At 43.8% G+C, this 24,943-nt stretch overlaps 18 non-coding genes across 18 annotated transcripts; all 18 read right to left on the minus strand.

The window, feature by feature from the left end:
* Nucleotides 1-136: 136 nt before the first annotated feature.
* Nucleotides 137-223, minus strand: trnay-gua (transfer RNA tyrosine (anticodon GUA)). The gene is given in 2 exon segments: nucleotides 137-172; nucleotides 187-223. It is a non-coding gene; the product is annotated as a tRNA-Tyr (tRNA).
* A 586-nt stretch (nucleotides 224-809) lies between these two features.
* Nucleotides 810-896, minus strand: trnay-gua (transfer RNA tyrosine (anticodon GUA)). The gene is given in 2 exon segments: nucleotides 810-845; nucleotides 860-896. It is a non-coding gene; the product is annotated as a tRNA-Tyr (tRNA).
* A 589-nt stretch (nucleotides 897-1,485) lies between these two features.
* On the minus strand, nucleotides 1,486-1,572 carry trnay-gua (transfer RNA tyrosine (anticodon GUA)). Its single transcript is given in 2 exon segments — nucleotides 1,486-1,521; nucleotides 1,536-1,572. It is a non-coding gene; the product is annotated as a tRNA-Tyr (tRNA).
* Nucleotides 1,573-2,837: 1,265 nt separating this feature from the next.
* trnay-gua (transfer RNA tyrosine (anticodon GUA)) lies at nucleotides 2,838-2,924 on the minus strand. Its single transcript is given in 2 exon segments — nucleotides 2,838-2,873; nucleotides 2,888-2,924. It is a non-coding gene; the product is annotated as a tRNA-Tyr (tRNA).
* Nucleotides 2,925-3,513: 589 nt separating this feature from the next.
* trnay-gua (transfer RNA tyrosine (anticodon GUA)) lies at nucleotides 3,514-3,600 on the minus strand. Its single transcript is given in 2 exon segments — nucleotides 3,514-3,549; nucleotides 3,564-3,600. It is a non-coding gene; the product is annotated as a tRNA-Tyr (tRNA).
* A 589-nt stretch (nucleotides 3,601-4,189) lies between these two features.
* trnay-gua (transfer RNA tyrosine (anticodon GUA)) lies at nucleotides 4,190-4,276 on the minus strand. Its single transcript is given in 2 exon segments — nucleotides 4,190-4,225; nucleotides 4,240-4,276. It is a non-coding gene; the product is annotated as a tRNA-Tyr (tRNA).
* A 1,942-nt stretch (nucleotides 4,277-6,218) lies between these two features.
* Nucleotides 6,219-6,305, minus strand: trnay-gua (transfer RNA tyrosine (anticodon GUA)). The gene is given in 2 exon segments: nucleotides 6,219-6,254; nucleotides 6,269-6,305. It is a non-coding gene; the product is annotated as a tRNA-Tyr (tRNA).
* A 589-nt stretch (nucleotides 6,306-6,894) lies between these two features.
* On the minus strand, nucleotides 6,895-6,981 carry trnay-gua (transfer RNA tyrosine (anticodon GUA)). Its single transcript is given in 2 exon segments — nucleotides 6,895-6,930; nucleotides 6,945-6,981. It is a non-coding gene; the product is annotated as a tRNA-Tyr (tRNA).
* Nucleotides 6,982-7,570: 589 nt separating this feature from the next.
* Nucleotides 7,571-7,657, minus strand: trnay-gua (transfer RNA tyrosine (anticodon GUA)). The gene is given in 2 exon segments: nucleotides 7,571-7,606; nucleotides 7,621-7,657. It is a non-coding gene; the product is annotated as a tRNA-Tyr (tRNA).
* Nucleotides 7,658-8,246: 589 nt separating this feature from the next.
* On the minus strand, nucleotides 8,247-8,333 carry trnay-gua (transfer RNA tyrosine (anticodon GUA)). Its single transcript is given in 2 exon segments — nucleotides 8,247-8,282; nucleotides 8,297-8,333. It is a non-coding gene; the product is annotated as a tRNA-Tyr (tRNA).
* Nucleotides 8,334-10,938: 2,605 nt separating this feature from the next.
* trnay-gua (transfer RNA tyrosine (anticodon GUA)) lies at nucleotides 10,939-11,025 on the minus strand. The gene is given in 2 exon segments: nucleotides 10,939-10,974; nucleotides 10,989-11,025. It is a non-coding gene; the product is annotated as a tRNA-Tyr (tRNA).
* A 1,265-nt stretch (nucleotides 11,026-12,290) lies between these two features.
* On the minus strand, nucleotides 12,291-12,377 carry trnay-gua (transfer RNA tyrosine (anticodon GUA)). The gene is given in 2 exon segments: nucleotides 12,291-12,326; nucleotides 12,341-12,377. It is a non-coding gene; the product is annotated as a tRNA-Tyr (tRNA).
* A 3,968-nt stretch (nucleotides 12,378-16,345) lies between these two features.
* trnay-gua (transfer RNA tyrosine (anticodon GUA)) lies at nucleotides 16,346-16,432 on the minus strand. The gene is given in 2 exon segments: nucleotides 16,346-16,381; nucleotides 16,396-16,432. It is a non-coding gene; the product is annotated as a tRNA-Tyr (tRNA).
* A 1,940-nt stretch (nucleotides 16,433-18,372) lies between these two features.
* trnay-gua (transfer RNA tyrosine (anticodon GUA)) lies at nucleotides 18,373-18,459 on the minus strand. The gene is given in 2 exon segments: nucleotides 18,373-18,408; nucleotides 18,423-18,459. It is a non-coding gene; the product is annotated as a tRNA-Tyr (tRNA).
* Nucleotides 18,460-19,048: 589 nt separating this feature from the next.
* On the minus strand, nucleotides 19,049-19,135 carry trnay-gua (transfer RNA tyrosine (anticodon GUA)). Its single transcript is given in 2 exon segments — nucleotides 19,049-19,084; nucleotides 19,099-19,135. It is a non-coding gene; the product is annotated as a tRNA-Tyr (tRNA).
* Nucleotides 19,136-21,073: 1,938 nt separating this feature from the next.
* On the minus strand, nucleotides 21,074-21,160 carry trnay-gua (transfer RNA tyrosine (anticodon GUA)). The gene is given in 2 exon segments: nucleotides 21,074-21,109; nucleotides 21,124-21,160. It is a non-coding gene; the product is annotated as a tRNA-Tyr (tRNA).
* A 1,265-nt stretch (nucleotides 21,161-22,425) lies between these two features.
* On the minus strand, nucleotides 22,426-22,512 carry trnay-gua (transfer RNA tyrosine (anticodon GUA)). Its single transcript is given in 2 exon segments — nucleotides 22,426-22,461; nucleotides 22,476-22,512. It is a non-coding gene; the product is annotated as a tRNA-Tyr (tRNA).
* A 1,262-nt stretch (nucleotides 22,513-23,774) lies between these two features.
* trnay-gua (transfer RNA tyrosine (anticodon GUA)) lies at nucleotides 23,775-23,861 on the minus strand. Its single transcript is given in 2 exon segments — nucleotides 23,775-23,810; nucleotides 23,825-23,861. It is a non-coding gene; the product is annotated as a tRNA-Tyr (tRNA).
* Between the last annotated feature and the right edge of the window lie 1,082 nt (nucleotides 23,862-24,943).

A 24,943-nucleotide genomic window follows, 5' to 3' on the forward strand; every position in this document is an offset into this window, starting at 1 on the left:
CTGCTGCTCTACCAACATTCCTATCAAAGGTCAACAAGTGAAGAGTTCTTCTCTCAGGGAAAGATATTTTTTGTCAAGCACATGTCAAGGTGCACTGCTGTCAAAAAGTTGGCGTAAGCCACAAGAAAAAGTACAATCCTTCGAGCCGGATTTGAACCAGCGACCTAAGGATTACAGCAATTTCACCTACAGTCCTCCGCTCTACCAACTGAGCTATCGAAGGGTGTCAAATGTAATCAAACGCCATTACCGAGATGATCAGAGGTTCGGCAGAAGCATATGTTCCCTTTAAGAAATTAATCTGCTGAGTTTGATGGTTTCTTGGAGCTGCTGACGATTGCCCCCAGGTCTTCGTACGTTCAACTAATGCTCTATTCCTCTGAGCTACATCCCCTTAGATTGCAAGTAGTTGCATTTGGGAATAGACAAAAAGTGAGCCGAGGAATAAAATCGCTGTTTAGCCCTCTCACTGCGAAATGTCTTATTCTCTCTCCCTGTTGGTCTAGTGGTTAGGATTCATTTCTTTTACCACCGCGGCCTGGGTTTGATTCCCGCTCAGGGAATGACTTGCTTTTGGGGAAACACTAGGCATAAGTCAAAAACTTGGCACAACTGCAGAAAAAGTTATACTCTTCTGAGTCAGCAACCTAAGGATTGTTGCAATCTCGAGAACTCTCTGCTGCTCCAACATTCCTATCAAAGGTCAACAAGTGAAGAGTTCTTCTCTCAGGGAAAGATATTTTTTGTCAAGCACTTGTCAAGGTGCACTGCTGTCAAAAAGTTGGCTTAAGCCACAAGAAAAAGTACAATCCTTCGAGCAGGATTTGAACCAGCGACCTAAGGATTACAGCAATTTCACCTACAGTCCTCCGCTCTACCAACTGAGCTATCGAAGGGTGTCAAATGTAATCAAACGCCATTACCGAGATGATCAGAGGTTCGGCAGAAGCATATGTTCCATTTAAGAAATTAATCTGCTGAATTTGATGGTTTCTTGGAGCTGCTGACGATTGCCCCCAGGTCTTCGTACGTTCAACTAATGCTCTATTCCTCTGAGCTACATCCCCTTAGATTGCAAGTAGTTGCATTTGGGAATAGACAAAAAGTGAGCCGAGGAATAAAATCGCTGTTTAGCCCTCTCACTGCGAAATGTCTTATTCTCTCTCCCTGTTGGTCTAGTGGTTAGGATTCATTTCTTTTACCACCGCGGCCTGGGTTTGATTCCCGCTCAGGGAATGACTTGCTTTTGGGGAAACACTAGGCATAAGTCAAAAACTTGGCACAACTGCAGAAAAAGTTATACTCTTCTGAGTCAGCAACCTAAGGATTGTTGCAATCTCAAGAACTCTCTGCTGCTCTACCAACATTCCTATCAAAGGTCAACAAGTGAAGAGTTCTTCTCTCAGGGAAAGATATTTTTTGTCAAGCACATGTCAAGGTGCACTGCTGTCAAAAAGTTGGCGTAAGCCACAAGAAAAAGTACAATCCTTCGAGCAGGATTTGAACCAGCGACCTAAGGATTACAGCAATTTCACCTACAGTCCTCCGCTCTACCAACTGAGCTATCGAAGGGTGTCAAATGTAATCAAACGCCATTACCGAGATGATCAGAGGTTCGGCAGAAGCATATGTTCCATTTAAGAAATTAATCTGCTGAATTTGATGGTTTCTTGGAGCTGCTGACGATTGCCCCCAGGTCTTCGTACGTTCAACTAATGCTCTATTCCTCTGAGCTACATCCCCTTAGATTGCAAGTAGTTGCATTTGGGAATAGACAAAAAGTGAGCCGAGGAATAAAATCGCTGTTTAGCCCTCTCACTGCGAAATGTCTTATTCTCTCTCCCTGTTGGTCTAGTGGTTAGGATGCATTTCTTTTACCACCGCGGCCTGGGTTTGATTCCCGCTCAGGGAATGACTTGCTTTTGGGGAAACACTAGGCATAAGTCAAAAACTTGGCACAACTGCAGAAAAAGTTATACTCTTCTGAGTCAGCAACCTAAGGATTGTTGGAATCTCAAGAACTCTCTGCTGCTCTACCAACATTCCTATCAAAGGTCAACAAGTGAAGAGTTCTTCTCTCAGGGAAAGATATTTTTTGTCAAGCACATGTCAAGGTGCACTGCTGTCAAAAAGTTGGCGTAAGCCACAAGAAAAAGTACAATCCTTCGAGCAGGATTTGAACCAGCGACATAAGTATTACAGCAATTTCACCTACAGTCCTCCGCTCTACCAACTGAGCTATCGAAGGGTGTCAAATGTAATCAAACGCCATTACCGAGATGATCAGAGGTTCGGCAGAAGCATATGTTCCCTTTAAGAAATTAATCTGCTGAGTTTGATGGTTTCTTGGAGCTGCTGACGATTGCCCCCAGGTCTTCGTACGTTCAACTAATGCTCTACTCCTCTGAGCTACATCCCCTTAGATTGCAAGTAGTTGCATTTGGGAATAGACAAAAAGTGAGCCGAAGAATAAAATCGCTGTTTAGCCCTCTCACTGCGAAATGTCTTATTCTCTCTCCCTGTTGGTCTAGTGGTTGGGATTCTTTTCTTTTACCACCGCGGCCTGGGTTTGATTCCCGCTCAGGGAATGACTTGCTTTTGGGGAAACACTAGGCATAAGTCAAAAACTTGGCACAACTGCAGAAAAAGTTATACTCTTCTGAGTCAGCAACCTAAGGATTGTTGGAATCTCAAGAACTCTCTGCTGCTCTACCAACATTCCTATCAAAGGTCAACAAGTGAAGAGTTCTTCTCTCAGGGAAAGATATTTTTTGTCAAGCACATGTCAAGGTGCACTGCTGTCAAAAAGTTGGCGTAAGCCACAAGAAAAAGTACAATCCTTCGAGCAGGATTTGAACCAGCGACCTAAGGATTACAGCAATTTCACCTACAGTCCTCCGCTCTACCAACTGAGCTATCGAAGGGTGTCAAATGTAATCAAACGCCATTACCGAGATGATCAGAGGTTCGGCAGAAGCATATGTTCCCTTTAAGAAATTAATCTGCTGAGTTTGATGGTTTCTTGGAGCTGCTGACGATTGCCCCCAGGTCTTCGTACGTTCAACTAATGCTCTATTCCTCTGAGCTACATCCCCTTAGATTGCAAGTAGTTGCATTTGGGAATAGACAAAAAGTGAGCCGAGGAATAAAATCGCTGTTTAGCCCTCTCACTGCGAAATGTCTTATTCTCTCTCCCTGTTGGTCTAGTGGTTAGGATTCATTTCTTTTACCACCGCGGCCTGGGTTTGATTCCCGCTCAGGGAATGACTTGCTTTTGGGGAAACACTAGGCATAAGTCAAAAACTTGGCACAACTGCAGAAAACGTTATACTCTTCTGAGTCAGCAACCTAAGGATTGTTGCAATCTCGAGAACTCTCTGCTGCTCTACCAACATTCCTATCAAAGGTCAACAAGTGAAGAGTTCTTCTCTCAGGGAAAGATATTTTTTGTCAAGCACTTGTCAAGGTGCACTGCTGTCAAAAAGTTGGCTTAAGCCACAAGAAAAAGTACAATCCTTCGAGCAGGATTTGAACCAGCGACCTAAGGATTACAGCAATTTCACCTACAGTCCTCCGCTCTACCAACTGAGCTATCGAAGGGTGTCAAATGTAATCAAACGCCATTACCGAGATGATCAGAGGTTCGGCAGAAGCATATGTTCCATTTAAGAAATTAATCTGCTGAATTTGATGGTTTCTTGGAGCTGCTGACGATTGCCCCCAGGTCTTCGTACGTTCAACTAATGCTCTATTCCTCTGAGCTACATCCCCTTAGATTGCAAGTAGTTGCATTTGGGAATAGACAAAAAGTGAGCCGAGGAATAAAATCGCTGTTTAGCCCTCTCACTGCGAAATGTCTTATTCTCTCTCCCTGTTGGTCTAGTGGTTAGGATTCATTTCTTTTACCACCGCGGCCTGGGTTTGATTCCCGCTCAGGGAATGACTTGCTTTTGGGGAAACACTAGGCATAAGTCAAAAACTTGGCACAACTGCAGAAAAAGTTATACTCTTCTGAGTCAGCAACCTAAGGATTGTTGCAATCTCGAGAACTCTCTGCTGCTCTACCAACATTCCTATCAAAGGTCAACAAGTGAAGAGTTCTTCTCTCAGGGAAAGATATTTTTTGTCAAGCACTTGTCAAGGTGCACTGCTGTCAAAAAGTTGGCTTAAGCCACAAGAAAAAGTACAATCCTTCGAGCAGGATTTGAACCAGCGACCTAAGGATTACAGCAATTTCACCTACAGTCCTCCGCTCTACCAACTGAGCTATCGAAGGGTGTCAAATGTAATCAAACGCCATTACCGAGATGATCAGAGGTTCGGCAGAAGCATATGTTCCATTTAAGAAATTAATCTGCTGAATTTGATGGTTTCTTGGAGCTGCTGACGATTGCCCCCAGGTCTTCGTACGTTCAACTAATGCTCTATTCCTCTGAGCTACATCCCCTTAGATTGCAAGTAGTTGCATTTGGGAATAGACAAAAAGTGAGCCGAGGAATAAAATCGCTGTTTAGCCCTCTCACTGCGAAATGTCTTATTCTCTCTCCCTGTTGGTCTAGTGGTTAGGATGCATTTCTTTTACCACCGCGGCCTGGGTTTGATTCCCGCTCAGGGAATGACTTGCTTTTGGGGAAACACTAGGCATAAGTCAAAAACTTGGCACAACTGCAGAAAAAGTTATACTCTTCTGAGTCAGCAACCTAAGGATTGTTGCAATCTCGAGAACTCTCTGCTGCTCTACCAACATTCCTATCAAAGGTCAACAAGTGAAGAGTTCTTCTCTCAGGGAAAGATATTTTTTGTCAAGCACATGTCAATGTGCACTGCTGTCAAATAGTTGGCGTAAGCCACAAGAAAAAGTACAATCCTTCGAGCAGGATTTGAACCAGCGACCTAAGGATTACAGCAATTTCACCTACAGTCCTCCGCTCTACCAACTGAGCTATCAAAGGGTGTCAAATGTAATCAAACGCCATTACCGAGATGATCAGAGGTTCGGCAGAAGCATATGTTCCATTTAAGAAATTAATCTGCTGAATTTGATGGTTTCTTGGAGCTGCTGACGATTGCCCCCAGGTCTTCGTACGTTCAACTAATGCTCTATTCCTCTGAGCTACATCCCCTTAGATTGCAAGTAGTTGCATTTGGGAATAGACAAAAAGTGAGCCGAGGAATAAAATCGCTGTTTAGCCCTCTCACTGCGAAATGTCTTATTCTCTCTCCCTGTTGGTCTAGTGGTTAGGATTCATTTCTTTTACCACCGCGGCCTGGGTTTGATTCCCGCTCAGGGAATGACTTGCTTTTGGGGAAACACTAGGCATAAGTCAAAAACTTGGCACAACTGCAGAAAAAGTTATACTCTTCTGAGTCAGCAACCTAAGGATTGTTGCAATCTCGAGAACTCTCTGCTGCTCTACCAACATTCCTATCAAAGGTCAACAAGTGAAGAGTTCTTCTCTCAGGGAAAGATATTTTTTGTCAAGCACTTGTCAAGGTGCACTGCTGTCAAAAAGTTGGCTTAAGCCACAAGAAAATGTACAATCCTTCAGCAGGATTTGAACCAGCGACCTAAGGATTACAGCAATTTCACCTACAGTCCTCCGCTCTACCAACTGAGCTATCGAAGGGTGTCAAATATAATCAAACGCCATTACCGAGATGATCAGAGGTTCGGCAGAAGCATATGTTCCATTTAAGAAATTAATCTGCTGAGTTTGATGGTTTCTTGGAGCTGCTGACGATTGCCCCCAGGTCTTCGTACGTTCAACTAATGCTCTATTCCTCTGAGCTACATCCCCTTAGATTGCAAGTAGTTGCATTTGGGAATAGACAAAAAGTGAGCCGAGGAATAAAATCGCTGTTTAGCCCTCTCACTGCGAAATGTCTTATTCTCTCTCCCTGTTGGTCTAGTGGTTAGGATGCATTTCTTTTACCACCGCGGCCTGGGTTTGATTCCCGCTCAGGGAATGACTTGCTTTTGGGGAAACACTAGGCATAAGTCAAAAACTTGGCACAACTGCAGAAAAAGTTATACTCTTCTGAGTCAGCAACCTAAGGATTGTTGCAATCTCAAGAACTCTCTGCTGCTCTACCAACATTCCCATCAAAGGTCAACAAGTGAAGAGATCTTCTCTCAGGGAAAGATATTTTTTTTGTCAAGCACATGTCAAGGTGCACTGCTGTCAAAAAGTTGGTGTAAGCCACAAGAAAAAGTACAATCCTTCGAGCCGGATTTGAACCAGCGACCTAAGGATTACAGCAATTTCACCTACAGTCCTCCGCTCTACCAACTGAGCTATCGAAGGGTGTCAAATGTAATCAAACGCCATTACCGAGATGATCAGAGGTTCGGCAGAAGCATATGTTCCCTTTAAGAAATTAATCTGCTGAGTTTGATGGTTTCTTGGAGCTGCTGACGATTGCCCCCAGGTCTTCGTACGTTCAACTAATGCTCTATTCCTCTGAGCTACATCCCCTTAGATTGCAAGTAGTTGCATTTGGGAATAGACAAAAAGTGAGCCGAGGAATAAAATCGCTGTTTAGCCCTCTCACTGCGAAATGTCTTATTCTCTCTCCCTGTTGGTCTAGTGGTTAGGATGCATTTCTTTTACCACCGCGGCCTGGGTTTGATTCCCGCTCAGGGAATGACTTGCTTTTGGGGAAACACTAGGCATAAGTCAAAAACTTGGCACAACTGCAGAAAAAGTTATACTCTTCTGAGTCAGCAACCTAAGGATTGTTGGAATCTCAAGAACTCTCTGCTGCTCTACCAACATTCCTATCAAAGGTCAACAAGTGAAGAGTTCTTCTCTCAGGGAAAGATATTTTTTGTCAAGCACATGTCAAGGTGCACTGCTGTCAAAAAGTTGGTGTAAGCCACAAGAAAAAGTACAATCCTTCGAGCCGGATTTGAACCAGCGACCTAAGGATTACAGCAATTTCACCTACAGTCCTCCGCTCTACCAACTGAGCTATCGAAGGGTGTCAAATGTAAACAAACGCCATTACCGAGATGATCAGAGGTTCGGCAGAAGCATATGTTCCCTTTAAGAAATTAATCTGCTGAGTTTGATATTTTCTTGGAGCTGCTGACGATTGCCCCCAGGTCTTCGTACGTTCAACTAATGCTCTATTCCTCTGAGCTACATCCCCTTAGATTGCAAGTAGTTGCATTTGGGAATAGACAAAAAGTGAGCCGAGGAATAAAATCGCTGTTTAGCCCTCTCACTGCGAAATGTCTTATTCTCTCTCCCTGTTGGTCTAGTGGTTAGGATGCATTTCTTTTACCACCGCGGCCTGGGTTTGATTCCCGCTCAGGGAATGACTTGCTTTTGGGGAAACACTAGGCATAAGTCAAAAACTTGGCACAACTGCAGAAAAAGTTATACTCTTCTGAGTCAGCAACCTAAGGATTGTTGCAATCTCGAGAACTCTCTGCTGCTCTACCAACATTCCTATCAAAGGTCAACAAGTGAAGAGTTCTTCTCTCAGGGAAAGATATTTTTTGTCAAGCACATGTCAAGGTGCACTGCTGTCAAAAAGTTGGCGTAAGCCACAAGAAAAAGTACAATCCTTCGAGCAGGATTTGAACCAGCGACCTAAGGATTACAGCAATTTCACCTACAGTCCTCCGCTCTACCAACTGAGCTATCGAAGGTGGTCAAATGTAAACAAACGCCATTACCGAGATGATCAGAGGTTCGGCAGAAGCATATGTTCCCTTTAAGAAATTAATCTGCTGAGTTTGATATTTTCTTGGAGCTGCTGACGATTGCCCCCAGGTCTTCGTACGTTCAACTAATGCTCTATTCCTCTGAGCTACATCCCCTTAGATTGCAAGTAGTTGCATTTGGGAATAGACAAAAAGTGAGCCGAGGAATAAAATCGCTGTTTAGCCCTCTCACTGCGCAATGTCTTATTCTCTCTCCCTGTTGGTCTAGTGGTTAGGATTAATTTCTTTTACCAACGCGGCCTGGGTTTGATTCCCGCTCAGGGAATGACTAGCTTTTGGGGAAACACTAGGGATAAGTCAAAAACTTGGCACAACTGCAGAAAAAGTTATACTCTTCTGAGTCAGCAACCTAAGGATTGTTGCAATCTCAAGAACTCTCTGCTGCTCTACCAACATTCCTATCAAAGGTCAACAAGTGAAGAGTTCTTCTCTCAGGGAAAGATATTTTTTGTCAAGCACATGTCAAGGTGCACTGCTGTCAAAAAGTTGGTGTAAGCCACAAGAAAAAGTACAATCCTTCGAGCAGGATTTGAACCAGCGACCTAAGGATTACAGCAATTTCACCTACAGTCCTCCGCTCTACCAACTGAGCTATCGAAGGGTGTCAAATGTAATCAAACGCCATTACCGAGATGATCAGAGGTTCGGCAGAAGCATATGTTCCCTTTAAGAAATTAATCTGCTGAGTTTGATATTTTCTTGGAGCTGCTGACGATTGCCCCCAGGTCTTCGTACGTTCAACTAATGCTCTATTCCTCTGAGCTACATCCCCTTAGATTGCAAGTAGTTGCATTTGGGAATAGACAAAAAGTGAGCCGAGGAATAAAATCGCTGTTTAGCCCTCTCACTGCGAAATGTCTTATTCTCTCTCCCTGTTGGTCTAGTGGTTAGGATTCATTTCTTTTACCACCGCGGCCTGGGTTTGATTCCCGCTCAGGGAATGACTTGCTTTTGGGAAACACTAGGCATAAGTCAAAAACTTGGCACAACTGCAGAAAAAGTTATACTCTTCTGAGTCAGCAACCTGAGGATTGTTGCAATCTCGAGAACTCTCTTCTGCTCTACCAACATTCCTATCAAAGGTCAACAAGTGAAGAGTTCTTCTCTCAGGGAAAGATATTTTTTGTCAAGCACTTGTCAAGGTGCACTGCTGTCAAAAAGTTGGCTTAAGCCACAAGAAAAAGTACAATCCTTCGAGCAGGATTTGAACCAGCGACCTAAGGATTACAGCAATTTCACCTACAGTCCTCCGCTCTACCAACTGAGCTATCAAAGGGTGTCAAATGTAATCAAACGCCATTACCGAGATGATCAGAGGTTCGGCAGAAGCATATGTTCCATTTAAGAAATTAATCTGCTGAATTTGATGGTTTCTTGGAGCTGCTGACGATTGCCCCCAGGTCTTCGTACGTTCAACTAATGCTCTATTCCTCTGAGCTACATCCCCTTAGATTGCAAGTAGTTGCATTTGGGAATAGACAAAAAGTGAGCCGAGGAATAAAATCGCTGTTTAGCCCTCTCACTGCGAAATGTCTTATTCTCTCTCCCTGTTGGTCTAGTGGTTAGGATGCATTTCTTTTACCACCGCGGCCTGGGTTTGATTCCCGCTCAGGGAATGACTTGCTTTTGGGGAAACACTAGGCATAAGTCAAAAACTTGGCACAACTGCAGAAAAAGTTATACTCTTCTGAGTCAGCAACCTAAGGATTGTTGGAATCTCAAGAACTCTCTGCTGCTCTTCCAACATTCCTATCAAAGGTCAACAAGTGAAGAGTTCTTCTCTCAGGGAAAGATATTTTTTGTCAAGCACATGTCAAGGTGCACTGCTGTCAAAAAGTTGGTGTAAGCCACAAGAAAAAGTACAATCCTTCGAGCAGGATTTGAACCAGCGACCTAAGGATTACAGCAATTTCACCTACAGTCCTCCGCTCTACCAACTGAGCTATCAAAGGGTGTCAAATGTAATCAAACGCCATTACCGAGATGATCAGAGGTTCGGCAGAAGCATATGTTCCCTTTAAGAAATTAATCTGCTGAGTTTGATGGTTTCTTGGAGCTGCTGACGATTGCCCCCAGGTCTTCGTACGTTCAACTAATGCTCTATTCCTCTGAGCTACATCCCCTTAGATTGCAAGTAGTTGCATTTGGGAATAGACAAAAAGTGAGCCGAGGAATAAAATCGCTGTTTAGCCCTCTCACTGCGAAATGTCTTATTCTCTCTCCCTGTTGGTCTAGTGGTTAGGATGCATTTCTTTTACCACCGCGGCCTGGGTTTGATTCCCGCTCAGGGAATGACTTGCTTTTGGGGAAACACTAGGCATAAGTCAAAAACTTGGCACAACTGCAGAAAAAGTTATACTCTTCTGAGTCAGCAACCTAAGGATTGTTGCAATCTCGAGAACTCTCTGCTGCTCTTCCAACATTCCTATCAAAGGTCAACAAGTGAAGAGTTCTTCTCTCAGGGAAAGATATTTTTTGTCAAGCACATGTCAAGGTGCACTGCTGTCAAAAAGTTGGCGTAAGCCACAAGAAAAAGTACAATCCTTCGAACCAGCGACCTAAGGATTACAGCAATTTCAACTACAGTCCTCCGCTCTACCAACTGAGCTATCGAAGGTGGTCAAATGTAAACAAACGCCATTACCGAGATGATCAGAGGTTCGGCAGAAGCATATGTTCCCTTTAAGAAATTAATCTGCTGAGTTTGATGGTTTCTTGGAGCTGCTGACGATTGCCCCCAGGTCTTCGTACGTTCAACTAATGCTCTATTCCTCTGAGCTACATCCCCTTAGATTGCAAGTAGTTGCATTTGGGAATAGACAAAAAGTGAGCCGAGGAATAAAATCGCTGTTTAGCCCTCTCACTGCGAAATGTCTTATTCTCTCTCCCTGTTGGTCTAGTGGTTAGGATTCATTTCTTTTACCACCGCGGCCTGGGTTTGATTCCCGCTCAGGGAATGACTTGCTTTTGGGGAAACACTAGGCATAAGTCAAAAACTTGGCACAACTGCAGAAAACGTTATACTCTTCTGAGTCAGCAACCTGAGGATTGTTGCAATCTCGAGAACTCTCTTCTGCTCTACCAACATTCCTATCAAAGGTCAACAAGTGAAGAGTTCTTCTCTCAGGGAAAGATATTTTTTGTCAAGCACTTGTCAAGGTGCACTGCTGTCAAAAAGTTGGCTTAAGCCACAAGAAAAAGTACAATCCTTCGAGCAGGATTTGAACCAGCGACCTAAGGATTACAGCAATTTCACCTACAGTCCTCCGCTCTACCAACTGAGCTATCGAAGGGTGTCAAATGTAATCAAACGCCATTACCGAGATGATCAGAGGTTCGGCAGAAGCATATGTTCCATTTAAGAAATTAATCTGCTGAATTTGATGGTTTCTTGGAGCTGCTGACGATTGCCCCCAGGTCTTCGTACGTTCAACTAATGCTCTATTCCTCTGAGCTACATCCCCTTAGATTGCAAGTAGTTGCATTTGGGAATAGACAAAAAGTGAGCCGAGGAATAAAATCGCTGTTTAGCCCTCTCACTGCGAAATGTCTTATTCTCTCTCCCTGTTGGTCTAGTGGTTAGGATGCATTTCGTTTACCACCGCGGCCTGGGTTTGATTCCCGCTCAGGGAATGACTTGCTTTTGGGGAAACACTAGGCATAAGTCAAAAACTTGGCACAACTGCAGAAAAAGTTATACTCTTCTGAGTCAGCAACCTAAGGATTGTTGGAATCTCAAGAACTCTCTGCTGCTCTACCAACATTCCTATCAAAGGTCAACAAGTGAAGAGATCTTCTCTCAGGGAAAGATATTTTTTGTCAAGCACATGTCAAGGTGCACTGCTGTCAAAAAGTTGGTGTAAGCCACAAGAAAAAGTACAATCCTTCGAGCAGGATTTGAACCAGCGACCTAAGGATTACAGCAATTTCACCTACAGTCCTCCGCTCTACCAACTGAGCTATCAAAGGGTGTCAAATGTAATCAAACGCCATTACCGAGATGATCAGAGGTTCGGCAGAAGCATATGTTCCCTTTAAGAAATTAATCTGCTGAGTTTGATGGTTTCTTGGAGCTGCTGACGATTGCCCCCAGGTCTTCGTACGTTCAACTAATGCTCTATTCCTCTGAGCTACATCCCCTTAGATTGCAAGTAGTTGCATTTGGGAATAGACAAAAAGTGAGCCGAGGAATAAAATCGCTGTTTAGCCCTCTCACTGCGAAATGTCTTATTCTCTCTCCCTGTTGGTCTAGTGGTTAGGATTCATTTCTTTTACCACCGCGGCCTGGGTTTGATTCCCGCTCAGGGAATGACTTGCTTTTGGGGAAACACTAGGCATAAGTCAAAAACTTGGCACAACTGCAGAAAACGTTATACTCTTCTGAGTCAGCAACCTGAGGATTGTTGCAATCTCGAGAACTCTCTTCTGCTCTACCAACATTCCTATCAAAGGTCAACAAGTGAAGAGTTCTTCTCTCAGGGAAAGATATTTTTTGTCAAGCACTTGTCAAGGTGCACTGCTGTCAAAAAGTTGGCTTAAGCCACAAGAAAAAGTACAATCCTTCGAGCAGGATTTGAACCAGCGACCTAAGGATTACAGCAATTTCACCTACAGTCCTCCGCTCTACCAACTGAGCTATCGAAGGTGGTCAAATGTAAACAAACGCCATTACCGAGATGATCAGAGGTTCGGCAGAAGCATATGTTCCCTTTAAGAAATTAATCTGCTGAGTTTGATATTTTCTTGGAGCTGCTGACGATTGCCCCCAGGTCTTCGTACGTTCAACTAATGCTCTATTCCTCTGAGCTACATCCCCTTAGATTGCAAGTAGTTGCATTTGGGAATAGACAAAAAGTGAGCCGAGGAATAAAATCGCTGTTTAGCCCTCTCACTGCGAAATGTCTTATTCTCTCTCCCTGTTGGTCTAGTGGTTAGGATTCATTTCTTTTACCACCGCGGCCTGGGTTTGATTCCCGCTCAGGGAATGACTTGCTTTTGGGGAAACACTAGGCATAAGTCAAAAACTTGGCACAACTGCAGAAAAAGTTATACTCTTCTGAGTCAGCAACCTAAGGATTGTTGGAATCTCAAGAACTCTCTGCTGCTCTTCCAACATTCCTATCAAAGGTCAACAAGTGAAGAGTTCTTCTCTCAGGGAAAGATATTTTTTGTCAAGCACATGTCAAGGTGCACTGCTGTCAAAAAGTTGGTGTAAGCCACAAGAAAAAGTACAATCCTTCGAGCAGGATTTGAACCAGCGACCTAAGGATTACAGCAATTTCACCTACAGTCCTCCGCTCTACCAACTGAGCTATCAAAGGGTGTCAAATGTAATCAAACGCCATTACCGAGATGATCAGAGGTTCGGCAGAAGCATATGTTCCCTTTAAGAAATTAATCTGCTGAGTTTGATGGTTTCTTGGAGCTGCTGACGATTGCCCCCAGGTCTTCGTACGTTCAACTAATGCTCTATTCCTCTGAGCTACATCCCCTTAGATTGCAAGTAGTTGCATTTGGGAATAGACAAAAAGTGAGCCGAGGAATAAAATCGCTGTTTAGCCCTCTCACTGCGAAATGTCTTATTCTCTCTCCCTGTTGGTCTAGTGGTTAGGATGCATTTCGTTTACCACCGCGGCCTGGGTTTGATTCCCGCTCAGGGAATGACTTGCTTTTGGGGAAACACTAGGCATAAGTCAAAAACTTGGCACAACTGCAGAAAAAGTTATACTCTTCTGAGTCAGCAACCTAAGGATTGTTGCAATCTCGAGAACTCTCTGCTGCTCTTCCAACATTCCTATCAAAGGTCAACAAGTGAAGAGTTCTTCTCTCAGGGAAAGATATTTTTTGTCAAGCACATGTCAATGTGCACTGCTGTCAAATAGTTGGCGTAAGCCACAAGAAAAAGTACAATCCTTCGAGCAGGATTTGAACCAGCGACCTAAGGATTACAGCAATTTCACCTACAGTCCTCCGCTCTACCAACTGAGCTATCAAAGGGTGTCAAATGTAATCAAACGCCATTACCGAGATGATCAGAGGTTCGGCAGAAGCATATGTTCCCTTTAAGAAATTAATCTGCTGAGTTTGATGGTTTCTTGGAGCTGCTGACGATTGCCCCCAGGTCTTCGTACGTTCAACTAATGCTCTATTCCTCTGAGCTACATCCCCTTAGATTGCAAGTAGTTGCATTTGGGAATAGACAAAAAGTGAGCCGAGGAATAAAATCGCTGTTTAGCCCTCTCACTGCGAAATGTCTTATTCTCTCTCCCTGTTGGTCTAGTGGTTAGGATTCATTTCTTTTACCACCGCGGCCTGGGTTTGATTCCCGCTCAGGGAATGACTTGCTTTTGGGGAAACACTAGGCATAAGTCAAAAACTTGGCACAACTGCAGAAAACGTTATACTCTTCTGAGTCAGCAACCTGAGGATTGTTGCAATCTCGAGAACTCTCTTCTGCTCTACCAACATTCCTATCAAAGGTCAACAAGTGAAGAGTTCTTCTCTCAGGGAAAGATATTTTTGTCAAGCACTTGTCAAGGTGCACTGCTGTCAAAAAGTTGGCTTAAGCCACAAGAAAATGTACAATCCTTCGAGCAGGATTTGAACCAGCGACCTAAGGATTACAGCAATTTCACCTACAGTCCTCCGCTCTACCAACTGAGCTATCAAAGGGTGTCAAATGTAATCAAACGCCATTACCGAGATGATCAGAGGTTCGGCAGAAGCATATGTTCCATTTAAGAAATTAATCTGCTGAATTTGATGGTTTCTTGGAGCTGCTGACGATTGCCCCCAGGTCTTCGTACGTTCAACTAATGCTCTATTCCTCTGAGCTACATCCCCTTAGATTGCAAGTAGTTGCATTTGGGAATAGACAAAAAGTGAGCCGAGGAATAAAATCGCTGTTTAGCCCTCTCACTGCGAAATGTCTTATTCTCTCTCCCTGTTGGTCTAGTGGTTAGGATGCATTTCTTTTACCACCGCGGCCTGGGTTTGATTCCCGCTCAGGGAATGACTTGCTTTTGGGGAAACACTAGGCATAAGTCAAAAACTTGGCACAACTGCAGAAAAAGTTATACTCTTCTGAGTCAGCAACCTAAGGATTGTTGGAATCTCAAGAACTCTCTGCTGCTCTACCAACATTCCTATCAAAGGTCAACAAGTGAAGAGTTCTTCTCTCAGGGAAAGATATTTTTTGTCAAGCACATGTCAAGGTGCACTGCTGTCAAAAAGTTGGCGTAAGCCACAAGAAAAAGTACAATCCTTCGAGCAGGATTTGAACCAGCGACCTAAGGATTACAGCAATTTCACCTACAGTCCTCCGCTCTACCAACTGAGCTATCAAAGGGTGTCAAATGTAATCAAACGCCATTACCGAGATGATCAGAGGTTCGGCAGAAGCATATGTTCCCTTTAAGAAATTAATCTGCTGAGTTTGATGGTTTCTTGGAGCTGCTGACGATTGCCCCCAGGTCTTCGTACGTTCAACTAATGCTCTATTCCTCTGAGCTACATCCCCTTAGATTGCAAGTAGTTGCATTTGGGAATAGACAAAAAGTGAGCCGAGGAATAAAATCGCTGTTTAGCCCTCTCACTGCGAAATGTCTTATTCTCTCTCCCTGTTGGTCTAGTGGTTAGGATGCATTTCGTTTACCACCGCGGCCTGGGTTTGATTCCCGCTCAGGGAATGACTTGCTTTTGGGGAAACACTAGGCATAAGTCAAAAACTTGGCACAACTGCAGAAAAAGTTATACTCTTCTGAGTCAGCAACCTAAGGATTGTTGCAATCTCGAGAACTCTCTGCTGCTCTTCCAACATTCCTATCAAAGGTCAACAAGTGAAGAGTTCTTCTCTCAGGGAAAGATATTTTTTGTCAAGCACATGTCAATGTGCACTGCTGTCAAATAGTTGGCGTAAGCCACAAGAAAAAGTACAATCTTTCGAGCAGGATTTGAACCAGCGACCTAAGGATTACAGCAATTTCACCTACAGTCCTCCGCTCTACCAACTGAGCTATCAAAGGGTGTCAAATGTAATCAAACGCCATTACCGAGATGATCAGAGGTTCGGCAGAAGCATATGTTCCCTTTAAGAAATTAATCTGCTGAGTTTGATGGTTTCTTGGAGCTGCTGACGATTGCCCCCAGGTCTTCGTACGTTCAACTAATGCTCTATTCCTCTGAGCTACATCCCCTTAGATTGCAAGTAGTTGCATTTGGGAATAGACAAAAAGTGAGCCGAGGAATAAAATCGCTGTTTAGCCCTCTCACTGCGAAATGTCTTATTCTCTCTCCCTGTTGGTCTAGTGGTTAGGATTCATTTCTTTTACCACCGCGGCCTGGGTTTGATTCCCGCTCAGGGAATGACTTGCTTTTGGGGAAACACTAGGCATAAGTCAAAAACTTGGCACAACTGCAGAAAACGTTATACTCTTCTGAGTCAGCAACCTGAGGATTGTTGCAATCTCGAGAACTCTCTTCTGCTCTACCAACATTCCTATCAAAGGTCAACAAGTGAAGAGTTCTTCTCTCAGGGAAAGATATTTTTTGTCAAGCACTTGTCAAGGTGCACTGCTGTCAAAAAGTTGGCTTAAGCCACAAGAAAAAGTACAATCCTTCGAGCAGGATTTGAACCAGCGACCTAAGGATTACAGCAATTTCACCTACAGTCCTCCGCTCTACCAACTGAGCTATCGAAGGGTGTCAAATGTAATCAAACGCCATTACCGAGATGATCAGAGGTTCGGCAGAAGCATATGTTCCATTTAAGAAATTAATCTGCTGAATTTGATGGTTTCTTGGAGCTGCTGACGATTGCCCCCAGGTCTTCGTACGTTCAACTAATGCTCTATTCCTCTGAGCTACATCCCCTTAGATTGCAAGTAGTTGCATTTGGGAATAGACAAAAAGTGAGCCGAGGAATAAAATCGCTGTTTAGCCCTCTCACTGCGAAATGTCTTATTCTCTCTCCCTGTTGGTCTAGTGGTTAGGATGCATTTCGTTTACCACCGCGGCCTGGGTTTGATTCCCGCTCAGGGAATGACTTGCTTTTGGGGAAACACTAGGCATAAGTCAAAAACTTGGCACAACTGCAGAAAAAGTTATACTCTTCTGAGTCAGCAACCTAAGGATTGTTGGAATCTCAAGAACTCTCTGCTGCTCTACCAACATTCCTATCAAAGGTCAACAAGTGAAGAGTTCTTCTCTCAGGGAAAGATATTTTTTGTCAAGCACATGTCAAGGTGCACTGCTGTCAAAAAGTTGGCGTAAGCCACAAGAAAAAGTACAATCCTTCGAGCAGGATTTGAACCAGCGACCTAAGGATTACAGCAATTTCACCTACAGTCCTCCGCTCTACCAACTGAGCTATCAAAGGGTGTCAAATGTAATCAAACGCCATTACCGAGATGATCAGAGGTTCGGCAGAAGCATATGTTCCCTTTAAGAAATTAATCTGCTGAGTTTGATGGTTTCTTGGAGCTGCTGACGATTGCCCCCAGGTCTTCGTACGTTCAACTAATGCTCTATTCCTCTGAGCTACATCCCCTTAGATTGCAAGTAGTTGCATTTGGGAATAGACAAAAAGTGAGCCGAGGAATAAAATCGCTGTTTAGCCCTCTCACTGCGAAATGTCTTATTCTCTCTCCCTGTTGGTCTAGTGGTTAGGATTCATTTCTTTTACCACCGCGGCCTGGGTTTGATTCCCGCTCAGGGAATGACTTGCTTTTGGGGAAACACTAGGCATAAGTCAAAAACTTGGCACAACTGCAGAAAACGTTATACTCTTCTGAGTCAGCAACCTGAGGATTGTTGCAATCTCGAGAACTCTCTTCTGCTCTACCAACATTCCTATCAAAGGTCAACAAGTGAAGAGTTCTTCTCTCAGGGAAAGATATTTTTTGTCAAGCACTTGTCAAGGTGCACTGCTGTCAAAAAGTTGGCTTAAGCCACAAGAAAAAGTACAATCCTTCGAGCAGGATTTGACCCAGCGACCTAAGGATTAAAGCAATTTCACCTACAGTCCTCCGCTCTACCAACTGAGCTATCAACGGGTGTCAAATGTAAACAAACGCCATTACCGAGATGATCAGAGGTTCGGCAGAAGCATATGTTCCCTTTAAGAAATTAATCTGCTGAGTTTGATATTTTCTTGGAGCTGCTGACGATTGCCCCCAGGTCTTCGTACGTTCAACTAATGCTCTATTCCTCTGAGCTACATCCCCTTAGATTGCAAGTAGTTGCATTTGGGAATAGACAAAAAGTGAGCCGAGGAATAAAATCGCTGTTTAGCCCTCTCACTGCGAAATGTCTTATTCTCTCTCCCTGTTGGTCTAGTGGTTAGGATGCATTTCGTTTACCACCGCGGCCTGGGTTTGATTCCCGCTCAGGGAATGACTTGCTTTTGGGAAACACTAGGCATAAGTCAAAAACTTGGCACAACTGCAGAAAAAGTTATACTCTTCTGAGTCAGCAACCTAAGGATTGTTGCAATCTCGAGAACTCTCTGCTGCTCTTCCAACATTCCTATCAAAGGTCAACAAGTGAAGAGTTCTTCTCTCAGGGAAAGATATTTTTTGTCAAGCACATGTCAAGGTGCACTGCTGTCAAAAAGTTGGTGTAAGCCACAAGAAAAAGTACAATCCTTCGAGCCGGATTTGAACCAGCGACCTAAGGATTACAGCAATTTCACCTACAGTCCTCCGCTCTACCAACTGAGCTATCGAAGGGTGTCAAATGTAATCAAACGCCATTACCGAGATGATCAGAGGTTCGGCAGAAGCATATGTTCCCTTTAAGAAATTAATCTGCTGAGTTTGATGGTTTCTTGGAGCTGCTGACGATTGCCCCCAGGTCTTCGTACGTTCAACTAATGCTCTATTCCTCTGAGCTACATCCCCTTAGATTGCAAGTAGTTGCATTTGGGAATAGACAAAAAGTGAGCCGAGGAATAAAATCGCTGTTTAGCCCTCTCACTGCGAAATGTCTTATTCTCTCTCCCTGTTGGTCTAGTGGTTAGGATTCATTTCTTTTACCACCGCGGCCTGGGTTTGATTCCCGCTCAGGGAATGACTTGCTTTTGGGGAAACACTAGGCATAAGTCAAAAACTTGGCACAACTGCAGAAAAAGTTATACTCTTCTGAGTCAGCAACCTAAGGATTGTTGCAATCTCGAGAACTCTCTGCTGCTCTACCAACATTCCTATCAAAGGTCAACAAGTGAAGAGTTCTTCTCTCAGGGAAAGATATTTTTTGTCAAGCACTTGTCAAGGTGCACTGCTGTCAAAAAGTTGGTGTAAGCCACAAGAAAAAGTACAATCCTTCGAGCCGGATTTGAACCAGCGACCTAAGGATTACAGCAATTTCACCTACAGTCCTCCGCTCTACCAACTGAGCTATCAAAGGGTGTCAAATGTAATCAAACGCCATTACCGAGATGATCAGAGGTTCGGCAGAAGCATATGTTCCATTTAAGAAATTAATCTGCTGAATTTGATGGTTTCTTGGAGCTGCTGACGATTGCCCCCAGGTCTTCGTACGTTCAACTAATGCTCTATTCCTCTGAGCTACATCCCCTTAGATTGCAAGTAGTTGCATTTGGGAATAGACAAAAAGTGAGCCGAGGAATAAAATCGCTGTTTAGCCCTCTCACTGCGAAATGTCTTATTCTCTCTCCTGTTGGTCTAGTGGTTAGGATGCATTTCTTTTACCACCGCGGCCTGGGTTTGATTCCCGCTCAGGGAATGACTTGCTTTTGGGGAAACACTAGGCATAAGTCAAAAACTTGGCACAACTGCAGAAAAAGTTATACTCTTCTGAGTCAGCAACCTAAGGATTGTTGGAATCTCAAGAACTCTCTGCTGCTCTACCAACATTCCTATCAAAGGTCAACAAGTGAAGAGTTCTTCTCTCAGGGAAAGATATTTTTTGTCAAGCACATGTCAAGGTGCACTGCTGTCAAAAAGTTGGCGTAAGCCACAAGAAAAAGTACAATCCTTCGAGCAGGATTTGAACCAGCGACCTAAGGATTACAGCAATTTCACCTACAGTCCTCCGCTCTACCAACTGAGCTATCAAAGGGTGTCAAATGTAATCAAACGCCATTACCGAGATGATCAGAGGTTCGGCAGAAGCATATGTTCCCTTTAAGAAATTAATCTGCTGAGTTTGATGGTTTCTTGGAGCTGCTGACGATTGCCCCCAGGTCTTCGTACGTTCAACTAATGCTCTATTCCTCTGAGCTACATCCCCTTAGATTGCAAGTAGTTGCATTTGGGAATAGACAAAAAGTGAGCCGAGGAATAAAATCGCTGTTTAGCCCTCTCACTGCGAAATGTCTTATTCTCTCTCCCTGTTGGTCTAGTGGTTAGGATTCATTTCTTTTACCACCGCGGCCTGGGTTTGATTCCCGCTCAGGGAATGACTTGCTTTTGGGGAAACACTAGGCATAAGTCAAAAACTTGGCACAACTGCAGAAAAAGTTATACTCTTCTGAGTCAGCAACCTAAGGATTGTTGCAATCTCGAGAACTCTCTGCTGCTCTACCAACATTCCTATCAAAGGTCAACAAGTGAAGAGTTCTTCTCTCAGGGAAAGATATTTTTTGTCAAGCACATGTCAAGGTGCACTGCTGTCAAAAAGTTGGCGTAAGCCACAAGAAAAAGTACAATCCTTCGAGCAGGATTTGAACCAGCGACCTAAGGATTACAGCAATTTCACCTACAGTCCTCCGCTCTACCAACTGAGCTATCAAGGGTGTCAAATGTAAACAAACGCCATTACCGAGATGATCAGAGGTTCGGCAGAAGCATATGTTCCCTTTAAGAAATTAATCTGCTGAGTTTGATGGTTTCTTGGAGCTGCTGACGATTGCCCCCAGGTCTTCGTACGTTCAACTAATGCTCTATTCCTCTGAGCTACATCCCCTTAGATTGCAAGTAGTTGCATTTGGGAATAGACAAAAAGTGAGCCGAGGAATAAAATCGCTGTTTAGCCCTCTCACTGCGAAATGTCTTATTCTCTCTCCTGTTGGTCTAGTGGTTAGGATGCATTTCTTTTACCACCGCGGCCTGGGTTTGATTCCCGCTCAGGGAATGACTTGCTTTTGGGGAAACACTAGGCATAAGTCAAAAACTTGGCACAACTGCAGAAAAAGTTATACTCTTCTGAGTCAGCAACCTAAGGATTGTTGCAATCTCGAGAACTCTCTGCTGCTCTACCAACATTCCTATCAAAGGTCAACAAGTGAAGAGTTCTTCTCTCAGGGAAAGATATTTTTTGTCAAGCACATGTCAAGGTGCACTGCTGTCAAAAAGTTGGCGTAAGCCACAAGAAAAAGTACAATCCTTCGAGCAGGATTTGAACCAGCGACCTAAGGATTACAGCAATTTCACCTACAGTCCTCCGCTCTACCAACTGAGCTATCGAAGGGTGTCAAATGTAATCAAACGCCATTACCGAGATGATCAGAGGTTCGGCAGAAGCATATGTTCCCTTTAAGAAATTAATCTGCTGAGTTTGATGGTTTCTTGGAGCTGCTGACGATTGCCCCCAGGTCTTCGTACGTTCAACTAATGCTCTATTCCTCTGAGCTACATCCCCTTAGATTGCAAGTAGTTGCATTTGGGAATAGACAAAAAGTGAGCCGAGGAATAAAATCGCTGTTTAGCCCTCTCACTGCGAAATGTCTTATTCTCTCTCCCTGTTGGTCTAGTGGTTAGGATTCATTTCTTTTACCACCGCGGCCTGGGTTTGATTCCCGCTCAGGGAATGACTTGCTTTTGGGGAAACACTAGGCATAAGTCAAAAACTTGGCACAACTGCAGAAAAAGTTATACTCTTCTGAGTCAGCAACCTAAGGATTGTTGCAATCTCGAGAACTCTCTGCTGCTCTACCAACATTCCTATCAAAGGTCAACAAGTGAAGAGTTCTTCTCTCAGGGAAAGATATTTTTTGTCAAGCACATGTCAATGTGCACTGCTGTCAAAAAGTTGGCGTAAGCCACAAGAAAAAGTACAATCCTTCGAGCAGGATTTGAACCAGCGACCTAAGGATTACAGCAATTTCACCTACAGTCCTCCGCTCTACCAACTGAGCTATCAAAGGGTGTCAAATGTAATCAAACGCCATTACCGAGATGATCAGAGGTTCGGCAGAAGCATATGTTCCCTTTAAGAAATTAATCTGCTGAGTTTGATGGTTTCTTGGAGCTGCTGACGATTGCCCCCAGGTCTTCGTACGTTCAACTAATGCTCTATTCCTCTGAGCTACATCCCCTTAGATTGCAAGTAGTTGCATTTGGGAATAGACAAAAAGTGAGCCGAGGAATAAAATCGCTGTTTAGCCCTCTCACTGCGAAATGTCTTATTCTCTCTCCCTGTTGGTCTAGTGGTTAGGATTCATTTCTTTTACCACCGCGGCCTGGGTTTGATTCCCGCTCAGGGAATGACTTGCTTTTGGGGAAACACTAGGCATAAGTCAAAAACTTGGCACAACTGCAGAAAAAGTTATACTCTTCTGAGTCAGCAACCTAAGGATTGTTGCAATCTCGAGAACTCTCTGCTGCTCTACCAACATTCCTATCAAAGGTCAACAAGTGAAGAGTTCTTCTCTCAGGGAAAGATATTTTTTGTCAAGCACATGTCAAGGTGCACTGCTGTCAAAAAGTTGGCGTAAGCCACAAGAAAAAGTACAATCCTTCGAGCAGGATTTGAACCAGCGACCTAAGGATTACAGCAATTTCACCTACAGTCCTCCGCTCTACCAACTGAGCTATCGAAGGGTGTCAAATGTAATCAAACGCCATTACCGAGATGATCAGAGGTTCGGCAGAAGCATATGTTCCCTTTAAGAAATTAATCTGCTGAGTTTGATGGTTTCTTGGAGCTGCTGACGATTGCCCCCAGGTCTTCGTACGTTCAACTAATGCTCTATTCCTCTGAGCTACATCCCCTTAGATTGCAAGTAGTTGCATTTGGGAATAGACAAAAAGTGAGCCGAGGAATAAAATCGCTGTTTAGCCCTCTCACTGCGAAATGTCTTATTCTCTCTCCCTGTTGGTCTAGTGGTTAGGATGCATTTCTTTTACCACCGCGGCCTGGGTTTGATTCCCGCTCAGGGAATGACTTGCTTTTGGGGAAACACTAGGCATAAGTCAAAAACTTGGCACAACTGCAGAAAAAGTTATACTCTTCTGAGTCAGCAACCTAAGGATTGTTGCAATCTCGAGAACTCTCTGCTGCTCTACCAACATTCCTATCAAAGGTCAACAAGTGAAGAGTTCTTCTCTCAGGAAAGATATTTTTTGTCAAGCACATGTCAAGTTGCACTGCTGTCAAAAAGTTGGCATAAGCCACAAGAAAAAGTACAATCTTCAAGCCAGATTTGAACCAGCGACCTAATGATTACAGCATTTTCACCTACAGTCCTCCACTCTACCAACTGAGCTATCGAAGGGTGTCAAATGTAATCAAACGCCATTACCGAGATGATCAGAGGTTCGGCAGAAGCATATGTTCCCTTTAAGAAATTAATCTGCTGAGTTTGATGGTTTCTTGGAGCTGCTGACGATTGCCCCCAGGTCTTCGTACGTTCAACTAATGCTCTATTCCTCTGAGCTACATCCCCTTAGATTGCAAGTAGTTGCATTTGGGAATAGACAAAAAGTGAGCCGAGGAATAAAATCGCTGTTTAGCCCTCTCACTGCAAAATGTCTTATTCTCTCTCCCTGTTGGTCTAGTGGTTAGGATGCATTTCTTTTACCACCGCGGCCTGGGTTTGATTCCCGCTCAGGGAATGACTTGCTTTTGGGGAAACACTAGGCATAAGTCAAAAACTTGGCACAACTGCAGAAAAAGTTATACTCTTCTGAGTCAGCAACCTAAGGATTGTTGGAATCTCAAGAACTCTCTGCTGCTCTACCAACATTCCTATCAAAGGTCAACAAGTGAAGAGTTCTTCTCTCAGGGAAAGATATTTTTGTCAAGCACATGTCAAGGTGCACTGCTGTCAAAAAGTTGGCGTAAGCCACAAGAAAAAGTACAATCCTTCGAGCCGGATTTGAACCAGCGACCTAAGGATTACAGCAATTTCACCTACAGTCCTCCGCTCTACCAACTGAGCTATCGAAGGGTGTCAAATGTAATCAAACGCCATTACCGAGATGATCAGAGGTTCGGCAGAAGCATATGTTCCCTTTAAGAAATTAATCTGCTGAGTTTGATGGTTTCTTGGAGCTGCTGACGATTGCCCCCAGGTCTTCGTACGTTCAACTAATGCTCTATTCCTCTGAGCTACATCCCCTTAGATTGCAAGTAGTTGCATTTGGGAATAGACAAAAAGTGAGCCGAGGAATAAAATCGCTGTTTAGCCCTCTCACTGCAAAATGTCTGATTCTCTCTCACTGTTGGTCTAGTGGTTAGGATTCATTTCTTTACCACCGCGGCCTGGGTTTGATTCCCGCTCAGGGAATGACTTGCTTTTGGGGAAACACTAGGCATAAGTCAAAAACTTGGCACAACTGCAGAAAAAGTTATACTCTTCTGAGTCAGCAACCTAAGGATTGTTGCAATCTCAAGAACTCTCTGCTGCTCTACCAACATTCCTATCAAAGGTCAACAAGTGAAGAGTTCTTCTCTCAGGGAAAGATATTTTTGTCAAGCACATGTCAAGGTGCACTGCTGTCAAAAAGTTGGCGTAAGCCACAAGAAAAAGTACAATCCTTCGAGCAGATTTGAACCAGCGACCTAAGGATTACAGCAATTTCACCTACAGTCCTCCGCTCTACCAACTGAGCTATCGAAGGGTGTCAAATGTAATCAAACGCCATTACCGAGATGATCAGAGGTTCGGCAGAAGCATATGTTCCCTTTAAGAAATTAATCTGCTGAGTTTGATGGTTTCTTGGAGCTGCTGACGATTGCCCCCAGGTCTTCGTACGTTCAACTAATGCTCTATTCCTCTGAGCTACATCCCCTTAGATTGCAAGTAGTTGCATTTGGGAATAGACAAAAAGTGAGCCGAGGAATAAAATCGCTGTTTAGCCCTCTCTCACTGCAAAATGTCTTATTCTCTCTCCCTGTTGGTCTAGTGGTTAGGATTCATTTCTTTTACCACCGCGGCCTGGGTTTGATTCCATCTCAGGGAATGACTTGCTTTTGGGGAAACACTAGGCATAAGTCAAAACCTGGCACAACTGCAGAAAAAGTTATACT

This window comes from Oncorhynchus masou, chromosome 27, assembly GCF_036934945.1.
Source record: "Oncorhynchus masou masou isolate Uvic2021 chromosome 27, UVic_Omas_1.1, whole genome shotgun sequence".
Lineage (NCBI taxonomy): Eukaryota > Metazoa > Chordata > Actinopteri > Salmoniformes > Salmonidae > Oncorhynchus > Oncorhynchus masou.